Source organism: Falco naumanni, chromosome 4, assembly GCF_017639655.2.
Source record: "Falco naumanni isolate bFalNau1 chromosome 4, bFalNau1.pat, whole genome shotgun sequence".
NCBI lineage: Eukaryota > Metazoa > Chordata > Aves > Falconiformes > Falconidae > Falco > Falco naumanni.
In genome coordinates, this window is record NC_054057.1 from 91672490 (window position 1) to 91699827 (window position 27338).

General features: G+C 41.0%; 1 protein-coding gene across 4 annotated transcripts in view; it reads right to left on the reverse strand.

The window, feature by feature from the left end:
- Window positions 1–27338, reverse strand: part of CNTN4 (contactin 4) — a 336631-nt gene that overhangs the window by 243930 nt on the left and 65363 nt on the right. Inside the window, exon 1 of one of the 4 annotated variants that reach the window (XM_040593679.1) lies at window positions 5256–5351. The exons of 2 other annotated variants lie outside the window; for them this stretch is intronic. The gene's annotated coding sequence lies outside the window, so the exon portion shown is untranslated. Of the gene's footprint in view, window positions 1–1476; window positions 1584–5255; window positions 5352–27338 lie in introns of those variants that run through there. One more of the 4 variants, XM_040593678.1, reaches the window with a different exon arrangement.

Sequence of the window (27338 nt, forward strand, 5' to 3'; positions counted from 1 at the left end):
TTTAAGTAAGACATTATGGAACTGAAAGATCATTTCACTTTCCAAATTAAGCATACAAACCTAAAATGCAGACTGTAAGTAAAATGCCATATATTGCATTGGAATGAATTTCCAATAATAGTAACTATTTTACATTGGTACAAACAAACTTTGTCCTAATTAGATTGACCTTTAAAAAGCTTCTTAGGCATTTGAGAATTGTAAATACTTGAAGTATGATGTATTCACATCCCCTTTTACTCAGACAACTCTGAAAGCCTTGAAAAGCAGAATGGGGGCCAATTCCATCCATCCTGCAACTCTGCTGGGGTCAGCACAGCCAGGCCTTGGACGAGCTTCATCTCTTCTGACCCCGCGGTGCCCTGGGGGCGATTTGGACCTTGTGCACACATCGGCACAGCTGGGAAACACAGCGGAAGCTACAGCAAGTAGTTCCTTGGGAGATGAGCAAGTGGTTAATGGGGCTGAAGATGAAGAGGTGTCGCTGTACCAGAAGCAGTAGAATTTGTGTCATTTGCCCATTTTCTTAAGATACCTGCTTTGCAGCACGCACCCAGACCACGGCACACGCCTTCCCGTGCGGAGCCCACCCAGCCTGCTCAGCGCACCTTGCGTATGCCGGCTTGCGAAATGCTGCGTATGGAATACTTGCAGGTCCACAGGGGTAACTTGCAGATACGGTCTCAGAGCAATTTTCTTTTATTGATGCTGAGCTTATCCTTGCTAGAATGAAGAAGTGCACTTGATATAAGGGAATTTATTTCACCAGTTTATGATGCCGTTTCACAGTATGTGGACCTCACACATCAGAGGACAGCAGAGCTCATGTTTCAACACTCAGACATGTCATCTCGCTCTCCCCACACCTCTCCTGCCCAGTGACCACTGCACAAACCACGCAACCAGCATAATAATAAATAATAGATGATCTTACTCAGCAAGCGACTGTGTACAGAAGGGCTGTAGAATTTGGAATAAAACTGACAAAACATAGCAACAAACCCCAGACTTTGCCTGCAATGGAGAACAGAGACGGATGTGTATTTTATCAAGGTCTAGGAAAACTAGAGTCAGACCCATAAAAGTGTTACTTATATATACAACTACACCATCATAAAACGAACACAACCCTGCCCAGGTTGTCTGCGATGGGCAGGTATGTGCAACCTTCCCTTCAAAGGTAGTTTGCATCCTAAGGATGCATCGGTGCCAGCACAGCTCACCAGCAGCGAGTGCATCACTGCATCAGTGCTACGACTCCCTTCTACCTGCGTCCACGGAAAGCCTACTGCACCTCATCACCGCCTGCACTCCTGATTGTTCGTTTGAAACTGTCAATTCAAAACATTTCTCTTATGAACTTTAGCTCTAACTAGACTACAGAGACTGTGAGTGTTCCTGACAATAAAGGAAGATTAAGGCTGAGAAGGACAAGCAAGTATCATAAAAATAACAGCGTATAATTGGGTAGCCTACCATAGCTGGGGAAGAGAAACGAGCAGGTCAAGCAATCGAGAACCAGGAGAAATGACCTTAAGAAGTTCTGTCTGGGGACAGACTGCCGATGGTCTCATCAGCATTCAGCTCCACCGCCACAGTCTGGAGGAGGAAACATAATGCAGAAAATGGAAAGGAGGGAGAAAGAAGAGCACTGGGGAGAAAAACATCTTTCTTAATTCAGCCAGGGAGGAGATGGAAACCAGCCGGCTGCAGCCTTTTTTATTATTATTTTTCAGTATTTTTTTTTAATGCATCCCCTGGTCTGTAACCCGCCCACTAACACATTTTCAGTATCACATGCGATCTTTAAGAAGAAATATTAGTGACTTACAAAGAAAACAGTTGGTAGAAAGGTGCTGTCAGATCTTTTACTGCATACTCCTGTTGTTCCATGCGAACAGAGAGGGGCTTTGGGTGGGATTTTCAACAATGCTCAGCAGACTGAGGTACTCAGTGATTTTCAGCAAGAGCCAGACACCAATCTACCTTTTATGTCTTTGAAAATCTACTTTTACTTGTAGGCTTTTCAAGACAGATTGTGGTTTCCTAGGTGTTTATATAGCTCCTTCAGCATTTGGGTGTTACAGCAGCATAAAGTGATATTGAGAATTGGCTGTTTTCTGTCATCTAGCTTTTCCATCAGGTTTTTACAGCTTTTTATAATGAAAAAAGATTTTTTGGGGAAAAAGGACAATTTTGTAAATGCATACATATACACAATTTTCATACGTGTTTACAGGTTATCAGTAAGAATCTGAAAGCCTCCAGAATTTTTTTGTTATGTTGCCTTCAGAGTTCCATTTTTCAACCATGATACTTTTGCCTGCATATTTTCAACAAGAAGTGATCTTTTTTAAGTTTTACTTCTCAGCTTTTCCAACAGAGGAGAAAATAAATTGTAGGTTTAACAAAACAAGGGAATGCCACTCAGCTAAGAGTCCCTGCACATGGGAAGGGCGGGCGCTCCGCATCCGTGGGCTGCATGGGAGCAGTTTTTTGGACACCAGCTGAAGCCCCTGCGATGCCTGTTCCACACACCCCCCAGCATACGCTACCCAGCGGAGACTCGGGTCTAACTATGCCCTCAAGGTAGCACCTGCCCAGCAGCCCCAGAGATTCAGTTTGCAGTTTCCATTATTTCATTGCAATGTGATCATAATCAGATAATAGTGACTAAAGACACATGATGAGGAACTTCCTCATAACCTCAATCGCTTACGGTACAAGGGATGAAAAATAAGGCAAACACTGGCAGTGCTGCTTGCCTTCAAACCCATTTTTTTCATGCTCTGGCATGAGTTTTGATTCAAACCTTCAGATAAGGAATGGTGCAGAGCCCCTGCACACACACGGAGTTATTCATACATTAAGGTTTATTCCCCACATTGTTGCTTCAATGATGTAAAATAAAACATGTTCATTTTCAGCAGGGATAAGCACTCTTAGGAAAACACCATCCCTAGGTGAAATACATATGCAAAAAGACAGAATCAAATATTCTCACCAGGCAGGTTCCCTTCTACTCTGCTCGAGTCAAACATGAAGACAAGCTGCAGGAGGTAAACCCATATCTGCTATGCCATATGTCACCCTATCATACTTATCCTCAGACCAGTTGCCTCTTTCAAATGTCATTAAAACTGACTACACTGAAAAATACCTTAAGATCACAGCATCTGTGGCGCTCCTGACCCATGATATTTAGGTCTACAACAGATTTTCACCAATATGCTATGAAAGAGCAAGCACATGCTCCATTCATAGGTATGCAAGACTTGGTCCCTCAAGGTGATGACAGCCCTCAGCTCTCATCAGCCTTCAAGTGATGAAGATACTCAGCAACTCCTAAGATCTGCCCTGCACTGGATAAAAAGTTGTACAACATCTGGAACTAAACATATATCTCACGTAACTTAGCTAACTTCTCACTGCAGCTAACAGAAGTGTAAGATTTATGTTATTAACACTGCACTCTTTTCATATTAATAAACAATTAAGTGACGCATTCACTCACAGTACACTCCCTCTTACTGCATTTATTTTCCCATAAGGCTTTTAAACAAGTTGATAGGCTGAAACCTGTGCAAAATCTAAAGGAAAACAGCTGGGCTATTTCTCCTATGGAAAGTTGAATGAAATCAATGCTGCGCTCACTATGTCCTAAATCATCTGGGATTCACCTGTCCCTGTTCCCTGTGATGTATCAGCCATGGCTGGCACTTCAGCTCACAGGTCCCACATTTTCCAGGCCAGGAGCCCAGCGTTTTCCCTCACCAAACCTCATTCTGATGACTTTTTTTTTTTCCTTCCACCCACATGCACACTTTTTTCTGGAAATTTGGCTGAGATGCAAAGAGGTGTGAGATCTGAGAGGCTTCAGAAAATGCAATGAAACCCATATGATCATTCTTACATTGATTCATTGGTGCTCATTTTCACATCGGGATGATTTCGGAAAGGACTAACAACAGATTAGCTCTGGCACTTCTAAAATACACACTAGGTGCCTTGAGTTTTCAACAAGTCTTATTTTGCAAATGGGAACCAATAAATATAAAGAAGTTCTGAATTTGGTGAAAAAAATATCTCTATTGTATATACACTTAATTCATTCTAGATACCATCAGCTCCGATTAATACATGATGCTGAAGGAGAGGCCACCAACTTGACTGCATTGGGCTGCTATGAATCACTCGTCCTACAACTTCATGTTGCTCCAAGAGCAGTGTTTACAATTAAGACCTGCACTCAGCTCCGCCAGCCGCGGAAAACATGGAGCACTGGCACAAAAGCCGCCAGGAACACAACAGCACAATGAAAAGCAGAGTCGCTGGAAGCTTACAATTCATTTTAAAAGCATGCCTCCCCCTGTTCCACATTACCGGTGATGGCTCTTGTAGAGAAAAACCATACTGAGCAAGACGCAGGTGTTGTTTATGGCAGAGATTTGTTCTCAGGACTTCCAGGGATACCCACGGGCTCAGCCAGATGGGACAAAGTGGAGCCCATCTCCTTCAGCCACCGCTCTCCCCTACTGCGATGCCATCCAGACACAGCCGTAGCTGCCATCTCAGTGTTATACCAAGAGTTTCAGGAAATGAGCAACTAACAAAACAAGCAACAGGATGGAGAGTTAATTCCATGGAGACCTGGCCATTCACAGCTGAATTTAGGTGAAATGAATCCATTTAAAACCCAGCCCACTACTGAAAATAGCTACAAGACCATCCAGGGATTGTTTCCTGTAAACTACAAAAAGCATCACAGTGCAGGTGCAGAATTTGGGTCTAGTCCCCTAGTTTAAAGTGGCTGCAGTTTCAGTTCACCTATTATCAAAATGAATTTAATACCTCTTTATAAAGCATTTGCACCTGCCATCTCCAACTAAGCACTGTGTTATCATTATGTTACAGACCGCCATGTATGCTTGTGCCAAATTATATGAGACTTTACATCTGTCTGTAACGTGCAAGAGGCCCACTGCTGACAAAAATCTCCTTGAGCTAACACAGAATAAAAAAAGATTGCTCCTATGCCCAAGTTCATAGAGTCTAATTTAACATAGGTCTAGGCACACTTTGGCAACAGACCTATAAGAAAGCACAGATTTCATTAATTCTCAAGTACTAGAAAAAATACATATAATTCCAACCTTTGTGCAACTTGTTAACACAGTTCTTCTTAAATTCCTCTAACAACAACAACAACAAAGATTAATTCTTTAATGTTAGACTTGAGACCTGAACAAAATTACCGAGAAGGCACGCCATACAGATGTCCTCAGGCTCCCCAGCAGGCTCGGTTCTCATCTAGCCGACAGAAATCCAACTACAGCAGCAGTGGTTTCCATCTCCTAGAAGACAGGGTTGCATAAAATCTTTTTGCTTCTCTTGCAACAGACACAACACAATGTTGTGTAGATCTGCGTTGTCCTATACATTAGAGATGTGTACATCTCTATTATTTGTTTGCTTAAGAGACTTTTCCAAATAGAGAGCAAAGGCTGGCTGAACACCACCTCTCTAAGGGCCGTGTAACTTGTTCAAATAACACATGTGGGCTTTGCAACATGAGATGAATCATAAGCCATCAGCTACGCAAGAAGCGTGGAGCGATGTACTTCATTAACCACATATCCTGCTGGATTATTACTGCTCCAACAAATAACAATTCCCGTGCCTATTACTCACTTTAAAATTCCCAGATACAGAGAACTCTCCAAGGAGAACAAGGAGTGACCTGCGTTCTTCTCCACAGTGCAGCACCACGCTGGCCCTGAGGACAGTTTGGTGATGAGCTTCTCGTACTCCAGCTCTAACTCTTTGCTCTTCCACCCTCCTTGTTGTCAGAAGTAATTACACTGTTCTTTTTCCTCAAACGGGCTCTCCCCGAGGTTTCTGTCAGCACAACCACAGGGACTGGCTGCAGACCGAATCCAGCTGGAAACAATCCAGCTACTTCATTCACATCCTTCTCCTGGCCCCTCCATAGTCTCAGTGCAGCAGATGCTTACACGGGTGATGTTCTTAAAGCATGCAGAGAGCACTCGAGTCGCGGGGGGCTACTCGGATACTTACCTGCATTTCACAATAAGATGTAAGAGGGCAAAATTATTTTATTTGCAATATGGCAGTTGCTTTCACTTGAGGAACCCGACTACACCACTATGGAATTGAAGCCATTTCTTATTTTCTGTATCATACCCACTAGAACATTTTTACAAGCCATGAATGCAAGACAAATACCTTGCTTTTAGCGTTCTGGAAAATGCTTTCATCTGTGCAGGTGACAGGTTAAACAGCTATTTCTAAGGCTTCTCCATTTGCTCCAAAGACCTCAAAATGCCCCACAACTTTTTGGAAGAGCCCTGAGCTCAAATGGTTAGGGAAGCAAAACACTTTAAATTTTAAAAATGATCAGGTTGCCAAGCATGGAAAAAAAAAATAAAAATCAATTGCTGAAGTTCAAATACAAAAACATTGTGGTCTGAAATGAGGTTTCTTATTACTAAGTTCTGCTTCAGTTGCAGCAAAATACTAATTCAGACTGGATTTTCAGGCAGTGCAAACAAGTAGAGGAAAAAACCCCAAACAAACAACAACAAAAGCCCACAAAAGAGGGCAGATTCAGTTTTTCATTGCCATGAAGTCCACAGCTAAGATTCATACAAGCTAATTGCATGACAAGATTACTCAAAACATTTCACATTACATAGCAGGTTTTGTCCATAAGCTTCCTAGAGAGCCTAACAAGCAATATAGGAAAAATAAAACCTGCATTAATTTTAACTTCTGACTAGACCAATGAAGAGTCCATACAAAGTTTATTAGCATCCTCTTATCCCCACCAACAAGACATGGCAGACAACTCCACAGAAGAAACAGCAGAACTATCACTAGTGACCTTCCTACATTCAGAAAGAAGAGGCCAGATTTCATTAGTATTCCTATTAAGACAATAGAGCCTCGCTGTAAATTACTGGTTATTACCAAATTAAATGGTACAGAACAGATTGCTTCTGTGAGCAGCTGCAGCATCAGACTCTGCGGCTCTCACCCTCACTCTCCTACTTGTCAGGGCAGGCTGCAATGGACTGATCCCTCAGCACTAGGAAGAATTAATACATTGTGGTGTTACTGAGCTTGAGAGCTCAAACACAGAAGTAACTGCATGCACATTTGCTGCTTCCAGAAGATGATGATCATCAGGATCTCACCATCAGCTGTGCTACCTCACACCAGCATGTCATTTACTGTTTCCAATTGCTCCAGTCATCGTCCTACCAGAGGAGCCTGAACAGCTCTGGAAGAATGAAGACACGAGGTTGGGGTGTTGCTGCTCACTGCACTCAGGATGCTGCAGCTCATCTAGGACAAGTGAAGCTACAAACCACGAGTGGGACCAGCAGACCAGGAACCCATGATGAGCCCTAGTCACGAAGCGGGAGGGAGGAGACCCCACCACGGACTGCAAAGGCAACCGGGAAGAGCTATGAGAGAGCTCCAAGCCAGGGGAGCAACGCTGTTTGGCTCCTTGTCTTATTCAGTACTTTATTTGGGCTCTGGACCTTCCAGTTTCACCTTTTGAAATCCCCCCAGAGTACTTTCATTATTTAACAGTTTTGTCTCTGTGATACAGGTTTGTTAACTCTACACATGTGTCACGGGACGTATGCGGGCAAATGGGAAAACCACCTCATCTTGCAAGGGTTCCCTGGATCTCCCACTCATCAAATACAAAATAAAAACAAACGCCACCACAATCTTGGTAAGTAAAACCTTACTTTCCACACAGCAAATTCCAGAAGGAACCATAGATGTTAGAATTTTTTTGTACGATAGCATTATATCCCCGGTAGACTTTTCCCTTCAAGTACATCTTTTCTTTTATCTTCTCTTGGTCCTTTATCATACAATAAAGATTAATTTTGAATTTCTACTGATTGTATGATCTTGGACTTCATGAACAAAAAGCTCTTTTTATGGGAGACATTAATATTCACAGTGAAAGCCCTGAACTTCCACTTTCAAAAAGGTTTAATAATTTCCTAAACCCTCTTGATTTTGTCACAATGAGTTGTATTCAGGCTAACTTTTCTACTTGTCTTGGGCTATGTCATTTACCCTGAGCCTTGTCTGGGTAATAAGCACTAGTCAAGTCCCTTATTCATTAACTGCAATTTCTTTTCCTATTATCTGTAACAGATAACTTCTGCGCAGAGCAGAAACTTGGGAGATAAGTGGTATGAAAGTACCTTTCCTCTTCTCTTCAGGCACTGTCCATGTAATCCCATGCCTCTGACCCAAAAAAACCACACACACACAAAAAAAGGACTTTAAAGGTAGAAAAGGTGAGTGAGGAGCTCGTCATTCCAGGCTTTTCCCAGCTTGGTATTACCCCCACTCCAGAGATGGCCAGGTACTCCTCTGGGGCATCAGCAAGGGGGAAGAAAACTCAGCTCTGAACATAAATCAAGCAGATGCCTTTGAAATAGGGCTCCTTTTGCCAGACCACTTCGAACAGAAGCTTCATTCCCTGGAAACCTGGGGGCACATAACCCCACTTCTAGAGAGGGCTCCTCACAGCAGGCACCCAAGGTTAAAGAAAATTCAGTAAAGAGTTTCTTAGATTAAAATGTCCCATTTAAGCAGGGCATAAGCTTTTGAAGGGAGATGAAAAGCAGATGGGAATACATATCATTGAGATGCCTCCTCCAGTGAAGTCAGAAAAAGGTGGGTTATTTTCCTTTGGTTGCAATACTTTGTTAGTAAAAATTAGGAAAAAAATAATTTGGACTTGGGGGAAAGAAACTGGCACATACCAACAGTGTCCTATTTTAGTAAACTTGGCTTAAAAATACGTATTTGCTTGGCTGTCTTGAACCTGCGGTGCATGATTGGGATCAGGGGATGAGTATCTCCTGCCTTCAGAGAAAGCCAGTGGTGCACCCAGCCAGGACAAACAGCATGGGCTGCAGCGGGATGAGAGCACAGATCACCAGGATGCTGCGCATCATCCAGCTCCTCTTCCCCAGCTGCCCCAAAGGGTCATTCGGATGATGATACAATGCTTCACTAGAGACTCAATCCAGTTTCCTTCCAAGCCATCTTTTTTCTGGGTGCTATCACATGCCTTCAGTAGTGATAGAATTAAGCACAGCTGCTCTCCAGATGACATACCACACTGAACATCACATCTCTGATGATTTCGTACTGACAAAAAAGCTTTGAACCACAGTCTAAATATTTTGTTCCTTAAAATATTTAATAATACACTCATTTATTATTCTGTACTGATCAAGAGATTTCAGAGAATCACACAGTAAATTTCTGTAGCAAAGTTGTTAGCGCTGGGCACAGCTAACTTTTAGCAGTGCTGCTCTGACAGCTTTGATCTCCCTTTTGTTTCATTGCCAGTAGCAATACAGGCGTTTTTTCCCCCCACCCTTATTTTTGCCCTAGTTCAGTATTGATGAGGTTAACAGGATTATTCACTAGCTGCATCCTACCACCTGCTCTTCTGATCCTTGGTTTTCAGGGCTTTGAATACATTGTACACATACCTTGGGCTCAGTTATTACAAACACTGATAATCTTCTACTTCCTCCAGGCTTGTTTCCATCTTATTTGAAGATAGCTATAATTAATAATCTCCTTTTAAGGTCTAATTTCTTTTTAGTTTAAGTCAACTTTCATCTCATTACTAATCTTCCTTTTATTTCCAAGGAGACTAAAGTAAGAGAGTGAGCAATAACATCTGTAGAAAATAATGACATCTGTGAAAAATATTTAATTACATTTCTTTAAATACAGGAGGTTTTACTTTGACTTCCAAATAACTGCAGAACTACTCTGGTATTAGCGTTCAGCACACCCTTCATTCCTCCCCCACTTCCCTGTGCTTACTGACAAGAAGTGCTCCATATCCTAGTGTAGAAAGACTGTTTCCACACCTTTTTGCCATTTTATTTCACTTGTATTTTTTTCTACCACTTTCCCATATACTGCTCCAGATTGATGACAACTGTTTCTTTCAGTCTGCGACATTTGTGGTATTGGAACAGGAATTTTTTGGTTCTGGCTTTGGTTTAATCTACATATGGAAGACAGCATCAGGTAGCAATCAATCTTGTATATTGGCAATAAAACACCCAATAAAATAGCATTCCTCCAGTCTATGTCTAAAGGAGACGTATGAAAATAAATTTTAGTACATTTGATCGCATTCTTTCTAAACAAAGTTTACTTCCACAAGGCAAATCGTCAACATAATTTATGGCCAAAGTCCTTCCAACAATGGAAAAGCTTTGCTTTTCCTACTTCCCCATCTAGTTAAATTCTCTAGGGGTGGAGCTGACAAGCTGATTCTTGACCTCATATCCTCTTTAATGTCTCAAGATCATCTAAGTCTGCCTCGGTGAAACAACAAAAGAACACGTTTTCTCTCTTTTTCACATAGAGCAAATAATCTGTAGACTATTTATATGATGTAACTACATTGTAGGTCATATAGATAATATAATACTCCTAACTGAAGGAACGGATTGACGTTCAAAGGAGATCTATTGTTGCAATGCACGGAAGACAGTGTGTACATTGCCTAAGGATTCTAAAAATTTTCAAAAGCAAAGGTATGAAGTAATAGCACATTAAAAGCAGTAAAAACCCCATCTGATCCATATACAGAGCAAGGCAATTTAATAAACCAAAAAACAATATTCTAATAGAATACAATATACATCATATCTATGAATACAATATATTTATTTAGGATTGTGTCCTGGACAGAAATTCAAATCCCCCTTCCCCTGTTCCACCGTCTTAGTGAAGTTAGATGATTATGCATGCAAAATTATGCATGTTATTTCTTACATTTCAATCTTCTGTAAGATTAAATGGGTCACATCAAAAATTGTCATTGACCTGAAGCTGACTGGTTATCTGCTACGAAGGTGGTATTTTAATTACCAAAGTTAATTACCATCTCTGTGGAATGCAATTTCCTAACTTTGTGCTGTTGTGAAATAGGAAATGGAAAGCACAAGCAATGCAGAATCCACAGAAGGTCTACACAAAGGCTTCTGTATGACTAATTGGTCTGAAATTTAATCAGTTAAATTTCTGTTTCATGTTCCTTTGATAAGATTATCTTAATTACTTTTTACAGTATCTAAGTAGGAGAAATAAAGAAAAAACAATCTGCTGAAGGGAAAAACTAATTCGTAAGTCTAAAGGGAGAAAGGAAAATAAGGGGAGGGGGAATACACATCTGTTGATTAGGCTACGTAAAGCTCAGATGTTATATTACCAGCATGTCACGTTTCCAAATAGTCACGAATATACTGAACTGTTCATGAATTTCAACTTTTACTTGATCAACCTGCACAGGGTTTTTTTGTCCTCATCTTCAAAAGGCTTCACGTGAAAACTGGTTATACAAAAAAAATATGCCAAAATAAGAGCAAGAATCATATTGTCCCATCAGCTCCAACCCTACCCTTGTGATGTAATAATAACACTTTCTGTCATTTTACGCATTTCATATGATGGCTGTACTGCCTCTACCATGGCGGTGAGGGGGGAGTATGATATTTGAGGCACAAAGGTTGAAGATAAAAGAGATTTCATCTGCAATATCAAAGGTCCCACAGGGACTTAAGCATCTCACCAGTGGAGAACCCAGGAGCACTTTTCATTTTTACCTAGTCTCGGACAAAAGTACGACTCACGCTAAGGATGCCTGTGCTGCCAAATGCCAAAGTCAAACCCGGAGTTCCCTCTGGAAGCTTACCTTTGGATTTGTCTCAAGAATAGTTTATATATGCAAACTGCCACATCAGTTCTCACACTCCCGTAACATGTAGCGAAGGAGCAGCAGGGAGAAGGCAGCGCCATGGCCCAGGAGCGCCGGCAGCCCCCGTGGAGGCTGTGTGCAAGGTGCGAGCAAGCCCACCCCTCCGCAGCGCTGTGCTGGGAACAACTCCATCACGCTGCCCCACAGGGAAAGCGAGGAGGAGGATTTATTTTCACCTATCACTGCTAATCTTCCTTCTCTCCATCACTTCCCTGCTGGATACTAAGGTGACAGATTTGGGCTCCTCTGATCTTCATAACGCTCCTCAGGAAGAGGGCAAGCTCTCCAAGCATCCTTGCCCAACTGTCACGATACTCAGCTCAAAAGGGAGCCGGCACGCACAGCCAACAGAGCTCCCCTCGCGCCTGTCCCTGGAGAGTCTCCGAGCAAGGAAATGCTCTGGGAAGCCCAGGAAAGCAGCTATTCATGTGGGTAGAAACAAAAAATCCAGCCCCACGTGAGAACAGTTCTGAGCGGGCACTTGCAAACTGCACTGGAAGCATGTGCGCGCTGACCCCACTAAAGCGTTCCCATCAGACCATCACCGTCCTCCCTCCGCACGAGCCCTTGGATGGAACACTGAGGGGGACCAACATGTGTGGTCCCATTACACTGCTTCAGTACTATTTTAGAAGAGATCTGGGATCATCTCTCCAAACTCAACAAACTGCAGACTTGTTATTCAGACACAGACTAAGCCACTGGTCAGGGGTTCACCATGCTCGCAGGGCGCTTTACAAGACCTCTGCAGGTTAATCCCCCTCTCCTTAAAAACCCAACCGCTCTACAAGCTTGATTTTAAAAGTACATTCTCTTCTCTATTCAGATATGAACTCCTGCATTGGAGCCAAATTGAGTTACTTAGTAGTATGTAAAAGCTGTTAGACTTCAATTTGATAGAAGAGGTTCAGTATTTCCAAATATAATTTTTTGATAAATGTGATTTCTATGAAATTAAAAGAGAGTAAAATTAATGCCTGTACTTATTTTGTTTCAATTACGTCAACATTTCATTTGCATAAAATATTGTTTTCATTCCTCTTTAGTGCAACACATAATAAAGCTTTGTATTTTTAATTTATCTAGATGAAAAAATATGAAGGTTCTGCAGCAGTGTGGAGAATCTTGTTTAAGAATAATTTCAGGTTTGGCTTTAGCTGAAAAACAAGATTTGGGGCTGCCAGAACTTCTCTTACAACACAAGTCTGATCCTTTATATAACACAATTTATGTTATTTTAAGTCTGTACCTTTTTAGGCAAATAGTCGCTTGAAGCCTGCCTGTCAATATGACTGCAGGTCTCATCCTGTTACTGTTTTTCTTCTATGGTGGAAATAATCCATTACATTATTAGCAGCGGGATATATTTCTATTAAATAAAGAATAGGCAATAATAAAAATCCAAAGATCCCTTATCCAAATCCTCTGAACTCAAAGGGCTGTCCTCACCCATACTCATGGATACTGAGTAAGGTCCTCTCTCTCTGAAATTAAATGAAGACTCTGAACAACCAGGAGTTTAATTACACTGCAGACACATCCACAAGTGCAAACTGGAAATGACAAGAGATACATCATGATCCCAGTCTTTTGCTCCTTGAGTCCTAGAAACTAAAGGAGAGAGGAGGCCTTTGAAATATTACATTCTCATATTTATTCAAGAAAATCAACTGAATCCCAGAGGTGTTTGAGCCTCCTCATCCTCATGGAATTTTTTACGCTTGTGATAATTAACAAAGAGATGGACTTAAAAGGAAGACACCTTTCTTGTTGCTGTCCATAAGCCATTTATGAATTGGATAAAAATGCTGCAGCTAAATGCTGCAAATAAGCTGGCAACCCCACTGTTTTCTAGCAGTCCTCTCAGCTATTTTGATTCTCCAGACACGTAAAAGACAGGAGTTATACATTAATTATCATCCAATATTCTTAATCAACATCAACTATAAAATTCTTAGTCAAGCTCTTGATCACAAACTTAATCATGCCTAGCCCAAACTGAGTCACCCTGTTAAGTGGGATTCATTAAGAAGGCTCTGCTATCACATCATCAGACACTTTTCAAACACGATACTTTTTTTAGTGACAAACATCATCCAGTTGAAGCAATCACTACAGGGGCAAAGACCGCATTTAATTAAATAGGATGGACATTTGGCTTCGCATGAGCTAAACAGCCATACAAGAAAGTGGGATCTAATGCTCCAGCTCCATCACTTATGTATTATGAGCTATTTCTGAAGACCTTTGTGATACCTATTGGTCTAGCTAAGAGAGTAGAAACCTGACGAAGAAAAACAGCAAAGTCAAATTTATTTTTTGTAGGTGTAAAAGGTAACAAGTCATTCTCAGGGTAAGCAATAATTGGAGGAGTAATTACAGCTCCCTTAGGGTGTTGATGCACATCTTACTTCAGGTAGTTTAAATACCGAGCTCCATTTGTAATGTGCTGTCTTCTCATTTAAACATACAACAGCTCTCAGCAACAGCAAGGGTGGCCAGGAGCTCCCAGGGCAGCCCCCACAGCCCACACAACTGGAATCGTGTTTTCCACCGCTGGAATAGTTACTGGTCCCTCCCATACACTGCAGCTGAACACCCTGGATCAAAATACCATGCTGCCCGTCACACAGCATCAGTGGAATGTGTGCATTCCTGAATTTATTATGAAGTCATATTTGTTTCCCCCCAGAGTGTTCTGTAGGCACAGGGAACAGGACATGGGGGAAGCATTATTTTTGATTGCTTGATACCTGACAGGATTAATTCTGTATTGCTAATATAGGGTCAATCCAAATGCACAGATGGATAGTTAAAATACACATTGGGGTAGCAAGGAAATCAGGCATTTTTTTTTCTCCTATCAAATGCAAGTAGATAAGTCTTTTTGATGGACAGTTTGGAAATCCAGGCTGACTGTTCTGTAAATCACTACAGTCTATAAAACAACACTAGGATGAGGTAACCGCTATGGCAAGTAAGTACTTAATAAAACTTTGAATTGTTTTTTCTATGTCTCAGGTAAAGACAAAAAGGAATCATAAAAAAAAAATATCAAAATATGTTGACAACTGAGAAATTTCCATTCATCGAACACATGATATGTTCTAAATACAAGTGAATTCCTTGGACAATTATGAGTGACTGGTTACTGTCTGAGAAACAATCCTTTTAACATTCATTAAAAGATTTATGCCACTCAGAAGTTGCAGAACAAACGGAATTTGCAGTCTTTGAAAATTAAATGCAAGCTTGTACCTGATTTATTACAGAGATGTTGTAATCAATAATAGAATTGAATCTTAAAAGCACAAGATCTCATCTGACAGTATAGCATCTTCTTCATCTGCCCTCCCTGCAACATCTAACTTGTGATCCACGGCATCTTTGGTAATACGAACCCACTTTCTGCCAAAGAAGAAACATCTCTTCTTATTGATTTTTTTTTTTTTTTTTTACACCGACTACCTAGGTAGATTTAATAGTGCTCTTTCACCCTATTTTGTATGTGCACAGAATCTAATCCCACTTTCTAAGTCATATCTTTTATCAGAAGAAAAACGGGTCTGAATGGGCACTCAGGCAGCATTATCTCCAAAGAAGATCCATCAGTTACCCTTGTTAATTAACTAATGCATACCCTTTCTTTATCGATGACAAAACCTGGTGACTTTGACCTTTCAGGTCCCAATCAGACCATTATTCACTATTTTTGTCATTAAGGCTTCCTACTTGGTAGGGTCTCATAAGATCTTCAGGCTAAACATTCACTTTTCTTGATATGGGGCCATCCAATTTGCTGGTTGTGCTTCACTTCCACACCTTCCAGCGCTAGCACAGGAGTTTCCTTTCAAACACCACATGGATAGATTTGCCTGCTACATCCCGTAAGCCTGTTTTCATCTCGTGCTCTCCACCATAGCTCCATGCAGTGCAATAATGTTATCTGGGACACAGGGTCTCCCAAGCAGCAAGTCCCCATCCCTGTGGGAAGCTCCCCAGTGGAAGAAGATGACATTTTCCTATCTGATAACTAGGCAGGTTATGCATATAACTGCGATAACTAGGCAGCTTACATGTATAATCGTGATAACTAGGCAGGTACCAGTATTTCCCACTTGTGGGCTGACCTCCAACAAAGACTGGAGGGCCTGCTGTGTATCCCAGACCTACGACTCAGCAGGCAATATGCTGCATTAACAAAAAGTTCTGATTAACCAAAAAAATGTTGCACAGAAGAGTTAACCTCTGTTTTCTGGATAACGTGACAAAAACTGTGGCTACCTTTATGTCCCGCGATCTGGACATCAAACCCCATGTTAAAAGAAGAAAAAAAGATGACATTTAAAACCCAATACTTGAAGGGAAATTTTGAAATCATGCACAGAATGCTTCTTACAGAATGAATAAGAAATTTAATGAGTAAAACTTCTGCCACACTTTCCTCCTTCAAAGGAATTTCTTTCACTGACAAGTATTGCGATTGAAATTTCATCTTTTCAGACATCTGTATTGTTCAAATACATCTCATGCCTACTGTACACATCTCCACGCAGAGGCACAGCCTCTGTGGGCTATATGCAGGTACAGTGCACAGAACAGACTTATACAGGAACGTCACACAGCTAAACTTTCTGCACTATAACCTAAGACGATCCCCCTACAAGCAAACAGTAGATCAGCATGCCATGCATTAGTCTGCAGCGCTGGTATATTTTAAGGTTATGCAAAAGTATTCATAGCTTAATGCATTAACACATCAGTGCTACTTTCTATACATTTCTATGCACATACACTGCATTTTATTCTTAAGCAGGAAGCTTCTACTAATTACTGCAAAGACTTCGGAACTTTTTTCAAATCTTTTTCTCCAAAAATAACTTTGGCCTTCCTCCAAAGGTCTGCTCTGGGAGTACAGTGATAGAAGACAGCAGAATATGTTTCTCTCTGCTTAACTCCAGGCCAGGAAATCATTTATTCCCAGTACATTTTTGCTTTACGAACATGCCAATATACTTCAAAATAGTTCTTTCTTCTATTGAAATCCAGTCTGTTAGCTTGGGTACATGTTGTTAAAACACTGTACTGCCACCTTGAATTCCAGGCACCTTCAGAAAATCCAGCAGTGTCATAGGTGTTAGAGAACTAACAAGTTTCTGGTAAGAAGGAAAGAGATCATTTGGATTTGAAAGAGCCTGTGTTTGCCTCCAGCATTCCCGTTAACTTTGCCTGGTTAAAACCATCTGTACCCTGGAAGCTGCTGAAACACAAGTGGAAAGAGAGGTCATTTAAATACGTTCACTTTTCTTCAGTACCAAGTTTAATATGTTTGGGACTTTAATCTGGCTGCCTGGTACCAGCAAGCGAATGGTCACTTTGTTCCTATCATTACCACAATGAATGAAATCAAGCTCAGAGACTACAAAGGCTTTCTCCACTGTAAGTAAACAACAAGGCTTAACAGGCTAGAGAGAAATCAGGAGATAATCGCATCCTTGGGACATTTAAACAGGCATGATAAGTACCACTGCCAGAATATTATTATCTTTCGATAACAAGAAACCCTGGAGTTTTCACACTGCTGCAGAAAACTCATTACCAGGATGAAAACCTATATTTACAACTCCTGAATATGGAGCTGGCAGCCGAGAGCTATGTGCAGCAGTTGCAGCAGAGTGATTTTTTCATGGCACAAGCTCGAGGTGGCTACCCAGGTGCCAAGTTGACCCCCTTGGTTATCCAGAGCCAACACCCCTCATGACACACAGAAATGAGCTCGTGCAGCACTTAACCCACTCCCATGAACCCCACTGAGACACAACCGACTTCCAGGGAGAATAAAGTTGTTACCTGACCACCAAAAAAAAAAAAAATCCACAAAAAAAAAAGGAATATAGGATGGTCTTGTGAATAATAATAATAAAAAATAATCCTTACAAATACTATCACCATATTTGCCCCAGAGGTCATTGGAAGTGTGTAATTTCTCAGCCCCCTCTACAATAAGGATATAAATAACAAGCCTCTATGTGGAATAGTTTTCCTCTTCTGCCACCACAGCCTCAGTTTCCAAAGGAGACCCAGCTCCTGCCAATGCACCTCTGTTCTGGGACAACCTCCTCCTCCGGGAAACTTTCTGGAAGTGAATGAAGGCCATCTGTTCCAGAACAGCCATTTCCTCAGCTGCTTTAAACTACATTAATGTGTTTTTTACTGTTGATTAACCCTAACAAAAACCTGGCATGGAAGGTTATTTCTGTGACATCTTACACCCCCCAAGCCCAGGTATGGGCTCCCCAGCATCAGAGACAGGGACATACTGGAGTGATGGAGACTGCGTGGGCCATCCTCACTCGAGGAGAGGTTGAGAGAGCTGAGGCTGATCAGAAAAAGAGAAGGTTCAGGGGAGATCTTATTTGGTGGGGGGTTATAAAGACAGAGCCAAACTCGTCTCTGGTACATTTAAGCAGAGGAAATCACCTTTTTTTTTTTCCTGCAAGGTTGTGGCCTCTCCATCCTTGAAGCTGCTCAAAGCCCAACTGGACACAGCCCTGGGCAACATGCTCTGGCCGCCCTGACTCTGATCAGGGTTGGACTGGATGGTCTCTAGCAGTCTCTGCCAACTTCAGCCACTTTTTAATACACTTCAAAGATATCTTTCCCAATGGAAACCATAATGTATGTTGGGAGCGGGGACCGGGGGGGGGGGGGGGGGGGGGGGGGGGGGGGGGGGGGGGGGGGGAAGTGGAGGTTTGTTGTTTTTTTTTATAATTTAATCTTTTCCAGTTAAAAACACTGCCAAAGGACTCCCAACCACACACATATGAGCACAGCTTCTGGTGTTCAGACAGAACATCTCTTTCCCCACCTGCTACCAGGCTCCCCACCTATAGAGACAAACAGAAAGATGGCCTAATTCACTGCCTTCGGTTTCTTGCCAAAATCAAAATCAAATTTAAGGACTGGATGGCATCCACACAGTCAGTACTATTTTGTCCTATCAACTCTTATTTCACTCAGCAAAATGGCAAGTGTATGTATCTGGACAAGAGGTTTCTGCATCATAATCTTCTCTTGTAAGCACTTGAAAGCACTTTGACTCCTGCCTCTCTGTGCACCAAATGCGTGAGTTTATCTGCAGAGATGCCCTCTCTCCTCTTCATTATCCCTGAGGATGTTATTCCTCCCTAGAGCCCAGCCTACTGAATTGGAATGACTGAAGTGATTTCATTTTTAGTTGCAAGTGCTTTGTTTTAATTGTATTTAGTTTCTCCAATAGTAAACCCATCAACCAAAAAGACATCCCCTTTGCAGCTGTGGGGAAACACTTTTCTCCTAAAACAAGGGAAGAAAGAAAAGCAAACCAGGTTTCACTCCCCAGCAGGGCAGAATACCTCTAATAAGGATCCATCGATCCATAACATATTTTCTCCCACACCTTTGTGTCACATCACTGCTGATTAAGGGGTCACAAAATATGGAGATACTGTAAATTGGGAACGTGATAATTCCACAGGTATCTATCTACCTGTCCCCTCATGTAACAAAGATCTAGCTTGGTTTTTTCCACAGGTAGCAAGTAAATTTATGTAAAGCCCAAACTGCTCATAAGAACCACTCGTCAGATTATCATTCTGAACAAGATCATTCAATACTGTTATTACAGATCGCTTTCTTACTGAAGTTTAGGCTTGCACAGATTAAGTCCTAAAAACAAAACCAAAAGACTTTATAAGCAAAACTTTGATTTATTTTTCTTTTCCCTAACCCAAGAGCAATCTTTTCCCAATCTTAGAACTTCATCCTCAGCACATGTTATCAATAAAAAAAAAATAATATTTTAACAGCATTATGTTTTAGAACATCATTTATACGGCAGGCATGATTAGCTAAAATCATTTCTATAAATTCATGTGATACACAAAATGAGCCAGATGCTGTTTATACAGAAGGTACATTTTCTACTATAGCTTCCTTCCCAACTGATAAAAGAATGAATAAACACCCAGTTTTTAATCATCCTACGTATTCTATTCAAGACATTACTGTAAATACCACAGTCTAGTCCATGATGAAAACATGCCCACCATGTGAGAACCTTGGCAGCCCAGTCAGGAGAACATTAAATACTCTTCAGAGAAAGCAAATCACACAAAGCTCTGGTTATACATAAAAGATTTGAGATACACCCATGCAGGACAGTGATTTCAAAAGTAGAAGTTGGCTCGTTCCCTATTCCTGTAAAATGTTTTTCTGATTCTCAGTGAATTATAGCTAATTACTGCCACGAAGAACACGGATAGGCATATCTCCCTCCCTGTGTTTACAGAAAGCTCACTACACTAATCCAAATGACAAATGAAAGTTTTCCACAATATTTTAGAAAGATAATTGTACCATCTGGGAAGCTGTGTCACAGCTGTATAGAAGTGAGCAGGCCCCAAGATGTGTAACAACTCCTTCTGTGCTGAAATAATTTCAGCTAATATATTAATCTTGGAAATTTTTTTGATATTTTTTTTTTTTTTGAGAACGCCCTGGGACTTGGAGCATTTTAACAGGGCTGCAGCAAACTAGGTCCCTCAAACAGGAGGATACAAGCATGATTTATGTAAGCACAAAAGCCTATATGTGCATTTGCATGTACTTTTTTGTGAATCGAGAAAAGAATCAAGTGGGCAACGTGGGTGACAAAAGAAATACAACAGGAAAGTATTGAGGAGATCATTCCAAGTTTTCTGCAACTCTGTAGACATGTTGGGTTTTTTTAAAAGGCTTTTATTATACATATTATACCAGAAGTACATCTGTATCTCTTCACAAGATCATTATCAGGGAACTACAAATAAATATTTCACCATTTCATCAGTACCAGTTGTTTTATTCCTGCAGTCCCATGCTATTGCTTCTGACCTTTGTAAGAAGGGGATAAGAGAAGAACTTAAGAATAGACAGTATTTCCCAAATATATGAGTCATTATGTAGGGACAGCTATATTACCAAATGAAATACAGAATTTCTCATCGATACTATATTTGGATAGACCTCAATAAAAATCTGCACAGGTAACATCCATGTGTTTTCTCTAATCGTATGGCAGTTTAACTAGAGAGCCCAAGTAGATTCTACCTTAAGCTTAACATTTTTCTTCTTTTTGGCAATTCGTCTATTTTAATATCTTTACCATCGACTACAACTGTCACCCTGTCTCAAAATAGATCTTTTACATCTGCATATTCAGCCCCAACACCAGCAGACAACCTGCCTCCTCTTAGAGCCGTTATTAGGGTGCAAACACCTGAACATCTTTCCAACGGGACATTAATGGCTTCAACTATGACCAATGTGATTTTCTTTCACTTTTCAAATAGCAGTAGATACCCTCCAAAGTTAAAACTACTAACAAAAAGATAGGAAGAGACACTGAAAGATACTGACTTTGTACGGACTCCACTCCCTGAACCTGCAATTCAGCTTGGAACCTATTAAAGCAGTCAGAGAAGTTTGCCAGAATATGGTGCTTGATCAGTGCCATACTGAAAGGGTGAAGTCAGGTTTGTGCAGCCAAGGCTTTTCATCTTAAAAAAATAAAACAAAAACCCCAACAATCTCAAACCATTTTGATTAATATAATTCTTGAGAGAGACACCTTCAAAACTAGGAAGGGCTCCATGGCAGAACCACGTGCACAGTATGCCTGCTGCTATCTTTAGGATACCTTTGTCTGAGCAAATCCAGACAGTTGCAACACCATCGTAAGTGTTAGAGCCATCAGAACCACTATGCTCTGAAAGCTGGATGACAGACTGCAGCAGCAGATTTGTTTTTATGAAAAGAAACATACAAAGATTATTGAAGTTAATTACTTTTCCACTTACACAGACAGTTTCAGCTTATGTTCCAGAAATGAAAGTTCCTATTTGCAAGCCATATTAATCTAAAATTCTCATAACAGATTATAAGCCACCATTTATTTCTGAAAGATTGCAGGCATTAGCACAAGATTAAGTAGCAAACATTATCCCCAGACAATGCTGAGGTATAGAGAGTGACACCAACTTCAAAAGGGCTTTTGCAAAAATCAGTGGAGCCATAAATAATGCTCTTGGCACAACCTGCACCTGGATCTTCTCCCACGAAAAGCACATGGGGAAAGATTTCTCTATCTGTGGCACTGCAGTAGCAGTCCAACTACAGCAGCCTTAATAATATATATATCTTTATACCCAAGTGCAAAAAAAAAAATAAATCAGGGAATTGCATCTAACCTGGTACTCTCAGCCATTTGGAATTTGGCAGAAAGTCTTAGTGAAAATGCCAAAAGAGACTTTCTCCCAAGGGCTGGGGCTCATCATCATCACTCCATTTAGAAGCAGAGGGAAAGCCCCATGGCTATTACATACTTTGTCAAGAAAGTAATGCTGCATCAGAAGCTACGATGCAGAAAAAGCCCCAGCGATGTAAGGATATGGCATCACCACATTCCATGCAGGAGCCTGTAAGGAGCTGAGGACACTGTGGTATAAACAGCATAAACTGCTATAATGAACTTAGCATTTACATTGAGTTCTTATTAAGACAAACCCACAGCAGCTGGGATGAATCAGTACACAATGCCAATTTAATACATATGAGAGTAGGAGGATTACGTGTCACACTGGGACCATGAAATTTCCATATTGGGACCTTAAAACTTCCCTTTCAACAGCTGCAGCTCATATCGCAACGCTCATTTTAATTCCTTGTTCTCATGCTGTGCAATATAAAGGCACACAATGACGTACCAGAGCTACACTTCTAAGAGGACCTCATAAATCTCAAGCCCAGCAGAGCAAGTCCTAGAAGCACGGTGGTCCCTGCAGCCAGCCCTGCACCATCCTCCCATAACCACCCATGGAAAAACCCTCATGGATTTTTGAGAGAAATGCTTAAAGGCAACACTGGACATGAGCAGCAGCCCTTCCTATCTTAGTTATGCTGAGTAACTCATCAGTGTAATGAGACATCACAAGCAACCCGATTCAGACAGACTATTTGCTTCCATGCTCATTTTCCCTCTTCATACCCAGATTTGGGGCCAAGCTGGTGCTCATGGGTTTAGTTTCACAGCAGGCTTTCCCAACACCAGACCCTAAACAGAAATAACCAGAATTTGATGTGCGCTCATGAAATCAGAAGGGAAAGACTGACTTCCCTGGCACATGCCTGCTCTTCTAGACAAGCGCTCAAGCTTCTCGCAAGGGCTGCCTTGACCAGCAACAACATCCCTGCTCACGCCCACCAGGCTCCCATGCTCAGTGCAGCCCCCGACCCACACAGCGGCAACGGGAGGTGAACCACAGCCAAACCCAGCGACCTGACACGCTGCCCAGCCTTCAGCCTTACTGCTGCTTCTGGTTTCAGTGCGTTTCCCTCCAGCCCCATAACCCCCCCGCTCTTTAAAACAAGTGCAAACAAAACGCGTGGAAATGCAACAGCGGCAGAATGAAGAAACCAAGGGCTGAGGGACTTCAGACACTGCGGGGAGAGGAGGGCTCTCGGGTGACCCTTGCAGGAACCTGCTGAAGACAAGCAGAACCTCCACAGGAGAAATACTCCAAGTGACAAGTCTATAGAAAATACGTAATTGAAGACTGTATTATTTTGCAAAAATACTCCGTAACTAAAATACAATCACATAGGCAACATTTCTAACCTTTTTCTGGCTTCATAAATCCTTCAAAGTTGTTGCAACATTTCTTTGTGTATGCATAATACTTTTAACAGGGAAGAAAAAAAAAACACCTCTAATTCATGCAGAACAAGTAGGTAGATAATGTTCTTATCTAGTCAGTAGGAATGTTTAGTGCCTTTTTTATAAAAACACGCTCAGAACATCCTACAAAAAGGACCAATTAACCACAGATTTGTGCATTTGTTCTGAGCAGTAGCATTGATAATTTGAAAACACAGTGGTACACGCAGAGCTGAATTCACACTGATAATTGCTTCAGTGTAATTTATGTCAGTAGGTGCTACAGAAGGAGTATAGTATACTAGCAGATAATCATACAGTAAATTAAAAATAGAATTTGCATAAAATTAACGTACCATTAAACTTAGTGATATTGATAGGAACACGTTGGGAAGGTCAGCAGCAAGAACTGAAACTCCTAGGTACACACCAGTTTACTGACACGTGAAGGGTCATCTGAAAACCACAACACAAGTTTCAGCACAAAGATAAGCAAGGGTCATAGAGAGAGACCAGCATGCTCGGACCTGGTGTAATTCCACTAACTTCAGGGAAATTGCATCAGGCTCCACCAGAGACACTGGATTTGGCACCAGTTCTGCAAAACAGACGCTGAATAAATGCACAGGACTTGGTGCTTCCTGCTGGCTTGTTCGAGTGGCCTCATTTTTGCTGAGTTGTTACAAAAGTTACTGTTATTTGGATTTGGAAGCAACAGAAAAATGGTAACCCTGATTTAATATGAAGCATGCTTATTCATTAACCTAAAATGCAGCCAAGTATTTCCTATGGTGTAAAACATTATATATAGTTATTCCTCTATTTTTCCATCACTGAATTAAAAAAAAAAGTGCAAGTGTGCTTAAATACTATCTGAAAAGTATATTTCTTTTTTAAAACACACAGCCATGAGAGGCCATCACACTTCTCTGCTAAACCACTTTGCACTTCCACAGAGAAATCATTTTTGGTTCACTGAGTTTCTTTGTAGAAAGAGATGGAGAAATAAATATTATGCTAAGAGATATTCTACCCATTACTGGGGGCAGAACAGGAAAAAAAAGAGACAGATCAACTAATATATTCCCTTCAGGGCTTCTAAATCATGACGGCTCCAGGAGAAATAGTCAGCCTCCAGCCAAGGCTGAAGCCCACGTCCACAAAGCAGGATGCTCAGGACTTCATACTGAAAAGATAGTGAGTGTTCTGACTTTTATAACACGTCCCATCAATATATTTCATACTATATCTGAGTACTCCTATAGAAAACCTTATGTGATTACCTGGATAAGACTAAAAACAATCTTTAGAATGTATCTGGCATACAGACTGTTAGACTGAGAGAAAGCTCTACCAAAAAAAAAAAAAAACCTGAGAAAGTTGCGAAACTGTAAAAAAAAAAAAAATAATAATAAAAAAAAAAAATCGGGTGACATTTTCATACTATCCTTCACCTAAAGAAGAATAAAGTTTAAATTCACAACTATTTATTACAAAAGCTATCATTAGAAATGAAGAATGCTTTTAAAGTGATTCTCATTGTACACAGATCCCCATAAACTATAAAGTGACAAACGTGGAATTTTCACCCTGTTCTTCTGAACTGTTGCAGAGGCAAATGGGCACAGTAGAAAAAAACCAAGTAAGCTGAATTATTGCACGTGACCATTTTCAAGCACATGTTCATCCCAACCACACTGGAAATACCATGTGCCTCAGTTTTCCACTTTTCACAGTCTCAGCTGCTTGGATATCAAATCCAAGAGTTGGAAGTGATGCTACACTCTATCAATTAAGAAAATAGTAAGAGAAACACATTCTGTTTAAAGAAGCAGAGCTATAATACTAAAGCACCCACACAAGTCCATTTTGGGAACAGTTTCTAAGAAGGCAGCACCACATTTTCTAGCTGACAGCGTTTTGAGCTTGGGAATACCCTGGCATTGTATGCAGTTTAACATACCGCTGTGATCGATTCAGCACATCACTAAGCACTAGCAACAGCTTCTCACTTTCTGTACTTCTGAGCTGCAAAATGTGAATAGAGGCAACTATGTCCAATACACGATATTTAATAATTCCAGAGACTGACACTTATATACGAAAGACTTCTTCAGGTTTTTTTTATAGTAACTGAGGAGTTTACAATGACTTACAGGCAACTCCTTGGATGGCAGCAGCCTATGCCAGCTGCTGTTTGGCCACCAATATTACCACCATAAATCAGGAATTCTCACTGCTAATCTGTGTTATGAAATCCCCTCAGGATCGTGGAACGAGGCAGCTTCTTGCCACATAGCATTTGCTATTATTCATAAATACTCTAAGTGTTAGATCTGAACCTGAAGAAAATCTCAAAGGCCAATTAATGTGGCTGCATTTGAAGCTGTGCATGCAGCATCCACCCGAAGGAGTCCGACTTGCATGACACAGACGGATTGGAGCAGGCAGAGAGCACAGAATTAGAAACAACAAACTGAGAGCTTCCGAGCACCGTATTTAACAGGCACCACCAAAACATGGAAACAAATGAAAACGAAGCATTTAAACAATGCAATCCTCTTCCATGAGGCACGATGACAGCTCCCTAGGATAAGGAATCACAGTGCTGGAACATCAGTGATTTTAAAGAAATTACTGGCACGCTGTGTTTGGTTTACTGTCTCCCACCTTGCATTTTACAAACTGTATCAAAGCACATAGTATAACAGCTCCAATTTCTTTCACAGCAGCTACACCATGTGAGAAAAATTGACAGATTAAATAGAATGTAACTGCCAGAGCAACTGTGAACTATGGCTGCCCAAGAGAAGAAAATGATGTTCCTGAATATCATGTTAAGAAGCACTTTTGTGATCAAATGCAACAACAGTCCATTTCATTTTAATAATCTTGGGGGGAAAAAAAAGCTACTCTTCCTTCACCGCCTCCACAGGCACAAAACATCACTGCAGCCCGTGTAACCCTCCCCTCTTCTCATCCGAAGAGGCTGTTGACTGGAAGTGCCACATACAGAAGAAACATGTCCTGCATTTTTTTTAGCTATGTTTTATTTTGATGAATTCTCAAGCGTGACCTGCTTCAAGTAAGAAGGGAAAAAAAAAAAAATCTGGTCCTAACAGAAATTGATGATGCTGTGTTAAATGAACCCCCCATCACTTCACTGATGAGATGAGTGCTAATCTAGTCAAAACACTGGAAGTTCGCTCCTTTATCAACGCTGACATGCACATGCCTAAGTGCCAGTGACATATGCACACATGCGTTATTTATCTTGCTCTGCATTCATTAAGTGGACAAATTGATATCTCAAACATTTTAAACTTATGCTTGTCTTCTCAAAAGTATTACGGGCTCAGCAGAACAGGCCACCACTGCTTCAGAGGCCAGATGCATTAGCCTCATTGCATACACAAGGTATGGAAAGATAAAGGCATTTTATTGTTTATGAAACAAATACCAGATGATAGCCCCCACGCACCACAGCACCGCCCAGCAGGGTCACTTCACCCTGCATTACACTGAAGACAACTTAAAAAAGGGTTTTAATAGCTCATAATTTAGCCATTAGGATAAAACTTGCAACAATCCATTTCTAGGCTATGTTCCTGTTAAACCTACCAGTGAGTGTGATTTCTTCAGCCCTTTACTGAAAGAAAAAAAAAAAAAAGTCAGTAAATAAAACACTGGCCTTTTGGGTGCTCTAACAGAGGTGGGCAAGAAAAAAAATTCCAATGTTCTCCAGGGATC